The sequence below is a fragment of the Neovison vison genome, chromosome 7 (assembly GCF_020171115.1).
Source record: "Neovison vison isolate M4711 chromosome 7, ASM_NN_V1, whole genome shotgun sequence".
In the NCBI taxonomy this organism is placed as follows: Eukaryota; Metazoa; Chordata; class Mammalia; order Carnivora; family Mustelidae; genus Neogale; species Neogale vison.
Window position 1 is genome coordinate 167,860,773 of NC_058097.1, and position 14,470 is coordinate 167,875,242.

General features: G+C 38.9%; 1 protein-coding gene across 2 annotated transcripts in view; it reads left to right on the top strand.

The window, feature by feature from the left end:
- NELL1 (neural EGFL like 1) overlaps positions 1–14,470 on the top strand; it is an 830,042-nt gene that overhangs the window by 399,111 nt on the left and 416,461 nt on the right. The window lies entirely within an intron of this gene.

The window sequence follows — 14,470 nt, forward strand, 5'->3', positions numbered from 1 at the left end:
AAAAGGTGCGAAAAGGAGTTTTATCTGTGTAATTTATTTCTATTCCCAGCGGACCTAGAGACACCAGTTTTAAGGATAGAAAATTACCAAATTATTTTCCTTCTGTCATGCTGGAATGTTTTTGTATAAAAGAAAATGTACTTTGTCCCCATCGAGAAAGACAAAGATTAAGTTTAGAGGGGAACAGAGTACCTCTTGGTCGGGGATTGGGCATTTATCGGAGCCAGTCAAAACTTTGGATTGACGTGTGCTGATGTTCAGTTTCCCCAGTATGGCAGGGCTGGCAGTGCTCAGTGGGAAGGAACTCTAGGAATGTGGGCGGTGCCTTCGTGTGAGCAGTGCTGGCTTTGTGGGCATATGGTGTGGGGGATTCCAATATACTTAAGTTATGTATATGGAGATGTGAATAGTAATTTGGCCACGAATGGTAAAGGTTCTGAGTCTTTTTGGTTTTGGTCAAATGTCTTTAAATGACCAATCTGTAATCTATAAGAAAAGTGCCCCTTGAGCACAAAATTTCAGTCATTTTTGTACCTTTCCCTAACTCCTGCCTCCTTTTATATCCTATTAACAATGTCTTATAAACTGAATTTTTCACTCAGAATGGACTGTTACTCTTAGTGTATTTTATTCCCAAGACCTTTTCAGAAGCACAGAAAGTGGCAGAAGTTAGGGAAGCATGTTTGTACATCCAAAAAGCTTTTTCCATTGATTGTTGTATATTTATAAGTTACTATATTTTGGCTAAGGAGCCATAATATAGGTTTCTGATGAGGGTAATATAGGTTTCTTATGGCCGCAGATGGCCAATCTCATTTATCTTTTATGTGGTATAACTAAAATTCCTAGAGAGAAAAGAGATTGCGTAAACACAGCATGCTGAGAGTTAAACATTTTAAGGGGGGCACAAAACCCTTTTGGACCTGTAAACAAACAGTCTAAAAATCTGATGTTCTACATGATAGTTTCTTATGATTTACCTTAACTCTATGATCAGAAGGAACCAGGGAATATCCTTCTACAATAATAGCACGTATCATGGAATTCCCTAAACCTTGATTAAGGCCCTGCTGTGTAGAAAGGCCTTGTTGAAGTCACAGCAGAATACTGCCTCTGCTTTACTTTTTCCCAAAGGGCGAAAAGACTGGAGCTTAGTGCTCATTGAAAGCCTCTTAAGGATGGGTGCCCTGCCTAGTGGTTTATATATGGAACGAGATAAAAAATGAGTTATTTATAGAATTACTTTGAGAAAACAAACTATGTTACTTGGAATAAAAGACAAGGGTGTGCATGTCAGTGGGTACCCAAACATCCTCCCTCCAAAAAAAAAAAAAGGAGAGGCTGAGAGGGACTTTCTCTAACTTACATAATTAGATGGCTACCCACGATCCTCTCACTTGATTTTAATTTTCTGAATATCACTTATCACCACGTAGAGTTTTTATTTTTTATATGTGATTTTCAAAAATTTGTCTCTATTAGAATATAAGATCTGAGAACGGGGACCTTTTCTCTTCTGTTCACTACCTATTTTGGTTACTTAAAAACATAACGTAGCTGGAAGAGTTGGGGGTGTAGAGAACCTGGCAGAGCGCAGTGCTCAACAAATATTTATTAAATGAACGAATGAACAAAACTGTTTAGCCTTGGGCTATTTTAAAAAAAATTCATTTATGAATGAAAGCTCATATCTGCTGTATCTGCCGTAGCTGTGATATGTAACTCTTAGGTTATTGTGAACATCAGATTGTATATGTGAAAACATTTATCATGGCACTTGGATCAGTCAGGATGTTCTGCAGTAACAACCCCAAATATGCTGGACTTAAAATAACAAGGTTTTGTTTGTCTTTCACTGGTCAGCAGGAAAGCTTCTCTGCTTGTCATAATTACTGTGGAGGTGCAAGCAGATTGAACAGTCAGTACTGGGAACATTTCCAGTCACCAAGATGTGAAAGAGAGAGCCTGGGGTGGGGGGTTTTGGCAACACTCATTCCATGTTGTTGTCAGGGAAGGACACATACCCTTTCCACGCTCTGCTCGTCTACTAGGTCTAGTCATCAGTACCTAACCCATGTAAGGGGATGAGGAAGTGGAATTCTGGTTCATGCCTAGAATTAGGAGAAAACTAGAAATATTTGGTAGATGGTGCTAATGAATACCGTAATGATTGACACTTAGTAGATTCACAACAGATCGTGTTTCCTTTGACGGGAGCTGCTTATTAAAATAACCCTTTTCTTTTCAACAGTACACGGTGTGTTGGGGAAAGTAGTCTCATAAAAATGATGATGATATTAAGCAGCACTAAGTACTATGATGGAAGGACAAGCAAAATACAATAAGAAAAAGTTGCTTGATTTCCAGAATGGAGTGTGTAGGGTGCTTTTGCAAGCCAAGAATATCTCCTGGAGTTTACTGAGGCATGTTAGCATGCAGTGAGTGGATTGGGGTAGGAATTTCCCAGTGGAGAAAATGGGTGGGAGCGAAGAGACCTACGAGACAAGCATTCTTCCTGCCCTTTCTCCTCTAGACCAAATTCTAGGGCCTCCATGAGATGCTCGCGTAGTCAGCTGGAGCTCTGATACTTACCTTGGTGTCCTGAAAGTAAGCCTCTTAGGCCAGAGGTGCTTTTCACTCTCCAAGACAGATCCGGTCCCCACCTCCCATCTCTGTCATTTCTTTATTGGCAAAGACGTCTTCCTCTGAGTCTGTACTTCTCTGTGGCAATAAGTAAGGTGTATAATAGATGTTGGCCACTGTAAGGCATCTTTTCAGATATTTCATTTTTCAAAGATCAATTTCTGGGAGAAATTGACAGACCTGAAGGCATCCTTGGTTGGCCCCAAGCTCCTGATACCGCATTTCTCATTATTGGCATTCCTGATTTCCAAAGTTCATTCTAGACTCTGTCCCAAAGCAGTCAGATTCTGCTGCTACTGTTAAGTTAGTTGGCTAAGGATGTCAAGGTCACTGTTTTCTTTCTTTTAGTGTGCCATTTAGCCGGACCCGAACTGCCCTAGAAGTCAGTAGTAATACTGAAAAATTACATTCAACTAAACATTAGTGAGCCTAGAAGTAAAGAAGATCTACCAGCTTTGGTAATAGATTACTGAATGATTGATTGATTCACACCCGTGTCATTCATTTATTCATATATCTAATACATAACTAGGACCAGTCATGAGTATTAGGAAATACGGTCAGTGAGAGTAGTGATAAATGACCTCTGTGCCCTGAGAGTTCATGATTGAAGCAACGTCTTCACATGAAAAATCTCAAATGTATATTGACTGTCAAAATATGTTCCAATATTTGCCAAATCAATCCCTCTTGAAAGTCTTAGTAGAATTTAGATGAGTATTAGGTGTTTAATCTCATGTTAGTTGTTAGCCCTTTTTAAGTTCCGAAGAAGAAACCCTGAGATAGCCTTTCCAGAGTTTATGCTGGTAACCACGATCCTTCTAGAAAGACTGCACCTGAGACAAATAGATGCTCAAGGGGAAACACAGTGTGTCAAATAGAAAAGAAACTTTAACTCTTTCCCCCTTCTTATCTTGTTTTAAAAAGGAAAAAAAAATCATTTCTCATGGGAAAATAAAATAAGGAGGGTTTTACATCAAGAGTACTTACCCACAACTTAAAATGTGCTATGACTTAATTTTTACCCCTAGAAGCTGGGGATTCCCCGACATGACCATGTATTATATACAAGGCTCTGTACTTTTTTCTAGGAAAGTGTCCCTTGCCCTTTGAAAGGGTGAGATTGAAAATATTGGATGCTTGGACCAGTTTTTGGCCTTGGGATTTGTGTGCGTCTACTTCACTTCACTTTCTCTCCTATAAGAGAACGATGGGTTGTCTTTGTTCTTTTATAAATTTCAAAACTGGAGGATTCCCTGAAATTGGTCTGGTGGGGTGCTTTTCTCTTTTCTTTACCTTTTGATTTTTGCGATGATCAGACACCTTGATTTACTGGTCCCTGACTTTCATTTATCCCCTGTTAAACTAAGGCTGTGTTTAAGTTGTTTGATAAGATGTTATCATTAGATTCTCAGGCAGCTCCAAAGCAGAATACCTGTGATTTATGACAAAAGCATGCAGCAATAAGACAGGTACTTGACAGGAATGGGTAAGCATTCATTCTTATGCCAGAAACTTCCCATGAAGGTAAGAAATACAGGAAACAAGTAAGATAACCTGTATCCCATGTGATTTCTATTACCTTGCTCAGAGGAATTGTATTTTCTTAATATTGGCATGGAAGAAAGCTTGAAGAAAGTAAATGTTTGAAATACGAAATAAGCTTGGTTATAGTTAGATATCATAGTCCATTAATTTTAGTGGTTTAAATTAAGTACCTTATAATGAAAGGTGGCAATAGTTTAAAAGACTTAGGAGTAGAGTAAAAGGCCACTGTTACAAATTTTAGACCAGTTTTCTGAAAGAGGAAAAAAAAAAAAAAACTTTTCTCCTAAGGTAGAAGATATAAAGAACACTTTGAAATATGAAGTACCTGATGCCATTTTATGAAGCAGAGCCATATGAAGTAGAGCCAAAATAGAACATTCTGCAACTTAGTAGAGCATAGCATGGTCATAAAATGTCTATTGATTATCCTTTTCTTTAAAGCATATAGCATGTGCTTGTTTTGGACATGCTTGTTCTTACTTACTTTTGACTCCCTGGCAGCATTAACGGGTTATTAATTACTTGGCTCTCAGGCTCAGAAAAGGTGAGATAGTTTTAAGAATGACATTCCAGTCATGGGCCTGTAGACTACTTCAACTGAGTGAAAGATGCTGTATCAAATGTTTTATGGTGCAAAACTACTTTTATTAAAGATGGCAGGAAACATCTACTGATACACTGAATAAAGAAAGTCAAAGCAAGACTTATAGTTTTGGGTATTCCAAAACCCAGCTAAAAGTTGTGATGATTATTAAGGGACATTTATCCTTTGCTGTGATTTGGCTGGTACGTCCCCACCCTTTCCCCCCACTTCTTTAAATGGCTGGCTCTGTTACCCACTTCCCCATTCAGAGGAGGGATGTGACAGAGCTGAAAGCAGGGCTCCAGGATCCTGATTTGTTTTTGTGCAGAAGTTCTCAACTCTCAGCTCAGGTTAGAATCACTCAGGACACAGGTAAAAGTTAATGTTCGGGTATACCCTTGCGTTTGGTCTATGTCTGAGACCTCCCTGGCTTCAGTTTGTTTAAAGGTCCAGGTGATTCTAATATGCAGTCTTGTTTTATAAAACAGAATGGTAGAAAAGATTTTTTTAAAAAAATAGTTTATTTATTTATTTGACACAGAGAGAGAGAGAGAGAGAGAGAGAGATGGAGAGCAGGAACACTAGTAGGGGGAGTGGGAGAGGGAAGGCTCCTAAGCAGGGAGCCTGATGTGTGGCTTCATCCCAGGACCCTGGGATCATGACCTGAGCTGAAGGCAGATGCTTACGAACTGAGCCACCCAGCCGCCCTGGTAGAAAAGATTCTGAAAGGAGGAGAATTGTTCTCCATATTATCGACTAGAAAATCCAGAGTGGATAACATAAAGTCAGGAAGTAATGACTCAACCAGTTTCTGGAGAAAGGGCCCTTGCCTCCAAGGCTGCATTCTGAGATATGTAAGCTCTGTAGAGAGAAAATCCTCAGCAAAATATTAGCAAACAGAGTCCACAATACATTAAAAAATCATTCACCATGATCAAGTGGGATTTATTCCTGGGATGTAAGGGTATTCAATATTCACAAATGAAACAGTGTGATACATCACATCAATAAGAGAAAGGCTAAAAACCATATGATTATTTCAGTAGATGCAGAAAAAGCATTTGACAAAGTACAACATCCATTCATGATAAAAAACTCTCAACAAAGTAAGTTGAAAGAGAACATAGCTCAACATAATAAAGGCCATATGTGAAAAACCCACAGCTAAAATCATACTCAGTGGGGAAAAAACTGAGAGCTTTCCCCTTAAAACAAGGATGTCCACTCTCACCACTTCACTCAACGGGGTACTGGAAGTATGAGCCACAGCAATCCGACAACAAAAAGAAATAAAAGGCATTCAAAACAGTACGAAAGATGTAAAATGTTTACTATTTGCAGATGATATGATATTATGTAGAAAACCCCAAAAGAGTCCACTGAAAAACTACTACAGCTGATAAAAGCATTCAGTAAAGTCTCAGGATAAAAATCAGTATGGGGTGCCTGGGTGGCTCAGTGGGTTAAAGCCGCTGCCTTCAGCTCAGGTCGTGATCCCAGGGTTCTGGGATCGAGCCCCACATTGGGCTCTCTGCTCAGCAGGGAGCCTGCTTCTTCCTCTCTCTCAGCCTGCCTCTCTGCCTACTTGTGATCTCTGCCTGTCAAATAAATAAATAAAATCTTTAAAAAAAATCAGTATGAAGAAATCTGTTGCATCTCTATACCATAATAATGAAGCAGAAGGAGGAGAAATTAAGAAAACAATCCCACTGAAAAGTGCATGAAAAGTAGTAAAATACCTAGGAATAAACCTAACCGAAGCAGTGAAACACCCGTACTCTGAAAAGTATAAAATATTGATGAAAGAAATTGAAGGTGACACAAGTAAATGGAAAGACATTCCACACTCATGGATTAGAACAAGTATTGTTAAAATGTATGTACTACCCAAAACATTCTACACATTTAATACAATCCATGTCAAAATACCACTAGCATTTTTTGCAAAACTAGAACAAAAAATCCTGAAATTTATGTGGAACCACAAAAGACCTTGAGTTGCTAAAGTAATTCCACATTATTTTCCAATTACAAAATTACTTTGGTCATTTTGAAAAAGAAAAGCAAAGCTGAAGGTATCTGAATTGCAGACTAAAAGTTATATTAGCTCCAGTAGTCAAAACGATGGCAGTGACACAAAAATAGACACACAGATCAATGGAACAGAATAGAAAACAGAGAAATCTACCCAGAACTATATGGTCAATTAATATTTAACAAAGCAAGAGAGAATATACGCAGGGGAACAGCCTCTTCAACAAAAGGTGTTGGTGAAAGCAACATGCAAGGGAATGAAACTGGGCCACTTTCTTACACCATACACAACCATAAACTCAAACTGGATTAATGATCTAAATGTGAGACCGCAGCCAATAAAAATCCTTGGAGAGCTCAGTAGCAATCTCCCTAACACTGGATATACATTTTTCTTAATATGTCTCCTGAGGCAAGGGAAACAAAAGCAAAAATATACTATTGGGACTACATCATAATTAAAAGCTTCTGCACAGCAAAGGGAATGATCAATCAAACTAAAAGGCAACCTAATGATTGAGAGAAAATATTTGCAAATGACTTATCTGATAAAGGGTTACTGTCCAAAACACATAAAGAACTGATACAACTCAATACCTAAAAAGCAAATAATCCAGTTAGAAAATGGGCAGAGGACGTGAACAGACATTTCTGCAAAGAAGGGATCCTGATGGCCAACAGATACATGAAAACATGCTCAACGCCATTTATCAGGGAAATGCAGATCAAAACCACAATGAGATCTCACCCACACCTGTCAGAAAGGCTAAAATCAAAAACATAAAAAACCAGTGTTGATGAGGATGTAGGGAAAAAAGGACCCCTCTTGCACTATTGGTGGGAATGCAAACCAGTGCAGCCACTGTGGAAAATATTACGGAGGTTCCTCATATGGTTAAAAAGCACAACTACTCTGTTCCAGCAATCATACTACTGGGCATTTACCTCCCCACACTAATTTGGAGCGATATGTGCACCCCTATGTTTATAGCAGCATTATTTACAAGAGCCAAATTATGGAAAGGGTTCAAATGTCTGTTGACAGATGACTGGATAAAGAAGTGGTATAGTTATGCAATGGAATATTATTCAGGCATAAAAAGTATGAAATCTTGGGGTGCCTGGGAGGCTCAGTGGGTTAAGCCTCTGCTTTCAGTTCGGGTCATGATCTCAGGGTCCTGGAATTGAGCCCCACGTCAGGCTCTCTGCTTAGCAGAGAGCCTGCTTCCCCCTTTCTCTCTCTCTCTGCCTGAACTTGTGATCTCTCTCTCTGTCAAATAAATAAATAAAATCTTAAAAAAAAAAGAATGAAATCTTGCCATTTGCAATAACATGGATGGAAGCAGAGAGTATAATGCTAAGTGAAATAGAATACTCAGAGAAAGACAAATACTGTACGATTTCACTCATGTGGAATTTAAGAAAACACATGAGCAAAGAAAAAATGCGATTAAAAAACCAAGAAACATATTCCACTATAGAGAACCAACAGATGGTTACCAGAGTGGAGTTAGGTAGGGGAATGAGTGACATAGGGGGTGGGAATTAAGGAGAGCACTTGTGATGAGCGCTGGCTGAGATGTGGAAATGTTCATTACTATATTTTACACCTGAAACTAATAAAACACTGTTCACTGTGCTGGAATTACCATTTAGGGTGGAAAAAGTACTGTAGAGAGAGAGGCTATGTGATGCCTCTGCGGGCGGGGCCTTATGGGGAGATTCTGAATCTTCAACTGTGACATGAGTGCTGGGATGCCTCAAAGAGCTCGAAAGATCCATGACCTCTCTGTGGCACCCTGTGTCCTCTGGGACAAGGATGGGACCGCTCCGTCTCTGCCAATGTCTTGCTCATTTGGAATCCTCTAGAGCTGTGACACAACCGGATGGAAGTAGGGAATTCTCAGATGACCAAGACAAACATTTCCACAGCCGCACTTGTCCAGAAGAATTGGAGAATCATTCATTAAGTTAAATTGAAGGAATTGCAGAAATCTACATTGCTTCTACATACATCTTTGTGACTGGGCTTCTCTGCTATGACATGTAAAGGAAACAAAGTCAACTAAAGAATTAAAAGGAAGAAATTGAGAGGCCCCTCCAAACAGGGATTATGTAGGTTAAAAACTCATGGAACATTGGGTGTTTCAGGGCGATTTCAGTTTTCCATATGTAATTCTGGAAAAGCCAACGGTCCAGATATTTATTGCATTTCACAATAGTAGTGTTAAAATAATGCTAAGGTTTTTAAAATTAGTAAATATGTCTTGGGATACCAAAGGACATTCCTTGTAAGGTTTTGGGATGAAAATAAGTCTGAAGGATTTGTGCGGCACTTGGCTTCTTTGTTGGGTTGAAGTGGGAGTGAGTTCTTTTTGTACCAGCACTGTTGTGAAGGATCTAGGACCATTGACTGCTGCAGAGAACTAAGATGAATGATGGAGCCTGCCCCCGCGGTATTTGTGTACAAACCTATTAAGTACTGTGTTACCCTTGACCCAAATTCATCAAAGAGGCTTGTTAATATTTCTACACACTCTATTGTTGGAATGGTGTGTTCAGAATCACAATTAAGCTTTCATGGAAAGGAGTTTAAGGATGCCTTAGCAACACCATTATCGAGGCTAGTCATGCTGCCTGGCTGTATCCACATTTGGGTGAACACAATGCGTGGACATTTCTCTTTAATAACCTAATGAGCTACTTATACTCTTTTTTTCCATCTCCAAGATAGGGTCAGTGCATATACGTAACTATTGCCCTACTATTTTAAGGTTTAGTGAGCCATCTTAGGATTTCTTCAAGAAAATTGAGAATATATATTACTGATTCATGGGCCAGAGTGAAATGTCTAAATTTTCATGGTTAAAAATCTAGTGCATATATTTGTGTATAAATTTTACAGGTTGAAAGCTTTGCCACTTATTTGCTTTATGAATTGGAAAACGATTTGAGTTCTATGCTGTTTCATCAGTATCCTCTATACAGGCTCAAAGAATTATGAAGCATAAAGTGGGACAGTGTAGGCATATCAGTTCAGATAATTTTAAAGGAAATAATAATAAAAAAAACCCTTCTGACTCCACTGGCTTAAATGATAAATATATTCTCTTCTAACAAAGTCTAAAGGGACAGTATTTCCAGAATTAGTTAATTCAGCTCCTCCATAACCTCATCAGTGACAGATTTTTTTTTTTAACTTTTTATTTTCAGCGTGACAGTTTGAAACTTGATGTATCTCCCTTCAAAGTCTCAAAATGGCTGAAGTAACTCCTAGCATCGTAGTTTGACTTAACTGTGTCCCAAAGTCAGAAATGACAGAGGATTCCCTTTCTGTAGTGATTTTTTTTTAAGATCAAAGAGAACTTTATTAGAACGCTACCTCCAGCAGATTTGTTTTCATGTCTCATTGGCCAAAACTGTTCAAAATAACTATTAATAAAATATATCCTAGAAAAAAAGAATTAGCTTGAATCAAGATTTATCCCTAAGGTTGGCATAGGTCCCAGCTTTCTCTATAGTACTTGGCTAACTTATATCTAAACAAAATTTGGGTTCCATTCTTAATGAAGGAGAAGGCTGTGTGTATGTGTAGATCCACAATTATAAAGACAACTGACAGCATCTGTTAAGAGTATTCAAAGGTTTGAAAACATTTACAAGCTTAGGAGTAATTATAAGAAATGCAATTAGGTATGTATATGACTATCTGTGGGTAGATATGTAGATAGATACTAGATAGTTATATGTTAATCACCCATTTCTGGAGATGGTCCAAGAAATAGGCGCTTTCATACATTGCTGATAGGAATGTTAATTGTTACAAATTTCTTGAAGTCAATTTGAGCACTTATCAAAAGGCCTAGAAACATTTATTTAAGAGGGTGGTTGGGTTGGGTTATGGACATTGGGGAGGATATGTGATATGGTGAGTGCTGTGAAGTGTGTAAGTCTGATGATTCACAGACCTGTAACTCTGGGGCAAATAATATATTATGTGTTAATAAAAATAATTAATAAAAACAGTCTGAGGGGTTTGAAGTGGCGGGGGGGTGGGAGGTTGGGGTACCAGGTGGTGGGTATTATAGAGGGCACAGCTTGCATGGAGCACTTGGTGTGGTGAAAAAATAATGAATACTGTTTTTCTGAAAATAAATAAATTGGGAAAAAAAAATAATTAATAAAAAAACACATTTATTTATAACAACGTATTCCAAGGAAACAATCAGTCTCAGTTACATATGTGAGAATATTTTCATTATGGCCATCTGAAACTGAAAGCAGCCTAAATATGAACTAATAGAATTTTGATTAAATGAATTTAAAAAATCCATATATGGGAATACAGAGAATATTAAAATAATTTTTAGAAGAATATTCTCTGTCACTGTATAGTAGGATGAGATTCAAGTTGGTGTATATATTGTTTTCCCATTACAATGGTAAATATAAATTATGAATGAACACATGCATAGTCATATGCATATACAGACACAGAAACACAGGCAAGGCATAGCCCTCCAAATAAATAAGTAACAAAGTATCTGAGTGGACAGTTATCTACGATATCTTTTCTTTATGCTTAGTATTTTCCAAATTTTCTGTGGAATGGAATACAGTGCTCTGAATCTGCGTTATGTTTTCATGTCAGCAAGAGGTTATTAAAATAACAGAAAATGCTAGACAAAGGTGAGATTAAGTTTATTTTGTTCAAATCCCCTCTTATCCTACTAAATTAAATTTTTAAAAATGTTTATGACTTGTTAATGCTAGTGCCTTTTATCCTGAGTGACCTAGATTATGAATCTGAACTAAAGAGATTTAAAGCCATGGCTCTGCTTCCTCATATTCCTGGAGAACTTGATTGGCCAACCCGGCAATTAAAGGACTTTTGGAATTATGATGCTCTTTTCCTCCTATGTGGATCCGGGAAGGTGACCTAATGGGTAGATCCCACCTGCTCTATTCTTTGTAAGCCCTTCTGGCAGGGCTTCCGGGTTCAAGGTGTGGTCCAGTGTTTTTTTCTGGACTGTGACCAAGACAGAGATACTGAGAAGAGACTGAACAGGCCTGTGATTTCCATGGTAAAGTAATCCCTGGATGAGAAGCCAGCAACATGGATTCTGTCCATCTAGTCCATGGTGTCTAGTCTGGGTTTCTGCATTCTAGTCCTGCCCTTGCTACCAGCTCATTGCATGAATATCACCAACTCACTGATTTTCTTTGGACCTTGAAAGATCAAGGCTGACTAGCTCAGTAGTTTTTAGTCAGAGGAGCTGGGATTCCAATAAGTTTTCTTTTTGAAAGATTTCAGCTTCTTCCTTTTTTTTTTTTTTTTTTTTAGACATTAGTTATCTATTTTTCCCCTCAACAGTCAAAACCCTTGAAATATTGTGCCTGTCTCTATTTTCCCTAACCTGGCATTTCTTTTTTTTTTTTTCCAATTTATTTATTTTCAGAAAAACAGTATTCATTATTTTTTTCACCACACCCAGTGCTCCATGCAAGCCGTGCCCTCTATAATACCCACCACCTGGTACCCCAACCTCCCACCCCCCCGCCACTTCAAACCCCTCAGATTGTTTTTCAGAGTCCATAGTCTCTCATGGTTCACCTCCCCTTCCAATTTACCCAAAAGCACATACCCTCCCCAATGTCCATAACCCTACCCGCCTTAGCTTCTTCCTTTTTTAATGGTAACTTTGCAAAACTTCTAATTCCATGATTCTGTAGGCTATGGTTCCTGACCTGTAGGAGGTTATGGTCTCTTTGAGGGACATAAAATTTACATTTAAGGAGAATAATTTTATAGGGCACATAACTAAATGTTAAATTGTGAGTTATGGATAATAAATGTGGGAAAGAGCCTTGGTACTGGAAGAAAGGCATTCATTACTACATGGTGGAGAGATGTATTTTCCACAGGAAGGTGTCTGAAGGAGTTCTGTTGTTGGATGGAAGATGGCGAAAGAAGAATTGAGAAGTCATAGGGGGTCTGGTACTTTAGAAATAGATCCAGGTCCATGTTGGTTGATCTACAGCTTGACCTAGAGCTCATCTGTGTAGAAGGAGAAAGAACAGAAGTCTTGGAGTCAGATGGGCCTGGCTTCCTACTAAAATGCCAGGCATTTGTCACCTGGATCGTCCTGAATTAACTTCTGATTAACGGACACGTCTTGCTCCCAGAATTGCGAGGAGAGAATGCAGTAGTGTTTATAAAGTGCTTAGAAGAGGGCTCCTCACTGATACTCAATACACGTTTTACATGTGAGGAAGCTGACTTGAGACTGTCAGGAGGTTCAAGAGTGGTCCATAACCACCGGCTAGGAAGTAGGGGAGCGGAGAGATGAATGTGGGGCTCCTGACTCTGGAGACTCAAATGCAACCACTATCAGAGCCCTTTTGAAGATGCCCTTAAAGTGCTGAGGCAACGTGGTCTGCAGATGCTTAGGAAGCAACTGCCTTCATTAGAAAGAAAGAGAGAGCCTGGAACTTGGGGCGCAGAGAAGCCTGTTTTATGCCCAACTCTGCTATTTAGAAGCATTGGGATCTTGGGGAGACTCCTTCAGGGTTCCGCATCTCCATTTATTACAGCAGGAGAGAGGGTTGTGTTGTAAGGTTTCAGCGTGTGAGGAGCCTCACCCACTGACTGACCTTTTAGTACTGGTGCTTAGTATTGGAGTCTCAAACCTAGTAACCGCATTTCCTTATCCCTCCCCTCTTCTCTTCAAGCTCTTGAGGCACTTCAGGGGACAGCATGGCACCTTGGAAAACATTTGGAAAGCTGCTTTCCTTGAGAAACTCAATTTCTATAGACAGGGTCCAGAGTCTCTGGAAACACAGGTGCAGTCAGGTGCTTATGCTGCTGGGTTAAGGAGACCAGTGAGAAGTGGATTTCACAGTGGTTGATGGTAGATGTAAAGGGAAATACTGCCTTCTGAAGTTACTAGCTTGTAAGTTGCAGTAGACCAGAGTTTTGGAACAAGTTCCATAAGTTCTTCTTTAAACATTTAAGCTTGTTTCCTGAGAAGGGATGCTCCTTAAACTGAACACAGCTGACATTTATTAGCCTAGACGGCTGGGCATCTAGTTAGTCCTTTGGGGTGGCCACAGGACAAATTGTTTTCAGGGGAAGGATAGAAGGTTAGAAGCTCAGTGTAGGTTGAACTCTGGGATGAGGTCTTTGGCAGTTGAGAAATGTCATGTCCTTAAAGGGAATTTACACAAAGAGATGTATAAAGAAAAGAGCAAGTTTAATAAAAATATAAAAGCGACTATAATGATAAAATAATACATGTATATTGTAGTAACATTAAGAAATCAATAATAATAATAATAATAAAGCATGCATAATTTATCTGTTTGGAAGATTTCCTCCTACAGTTTTCTATGCCTCTGTCTGAATTCTGCATTGTGAAAATCATACAGCGTCTGCTAGTTAATATTTTAATTTGTCTACTTACTTCATGAATTTAGCCCAAATTAGTAAAGTTGCAGATGTTGGAGACTGCGAAATAGGCTGTCCTATGGATACATTGTTACAGTTTCTACCAGCTGGAGAAGTGTTAACATCCAGTTGCCTGTGTGTCTTCTGCGGCCTTATCATATGCATATGTTGATTCTTCCTCTGTTATGAGTGGTCATTGTTTTGCTCAGGTTGCT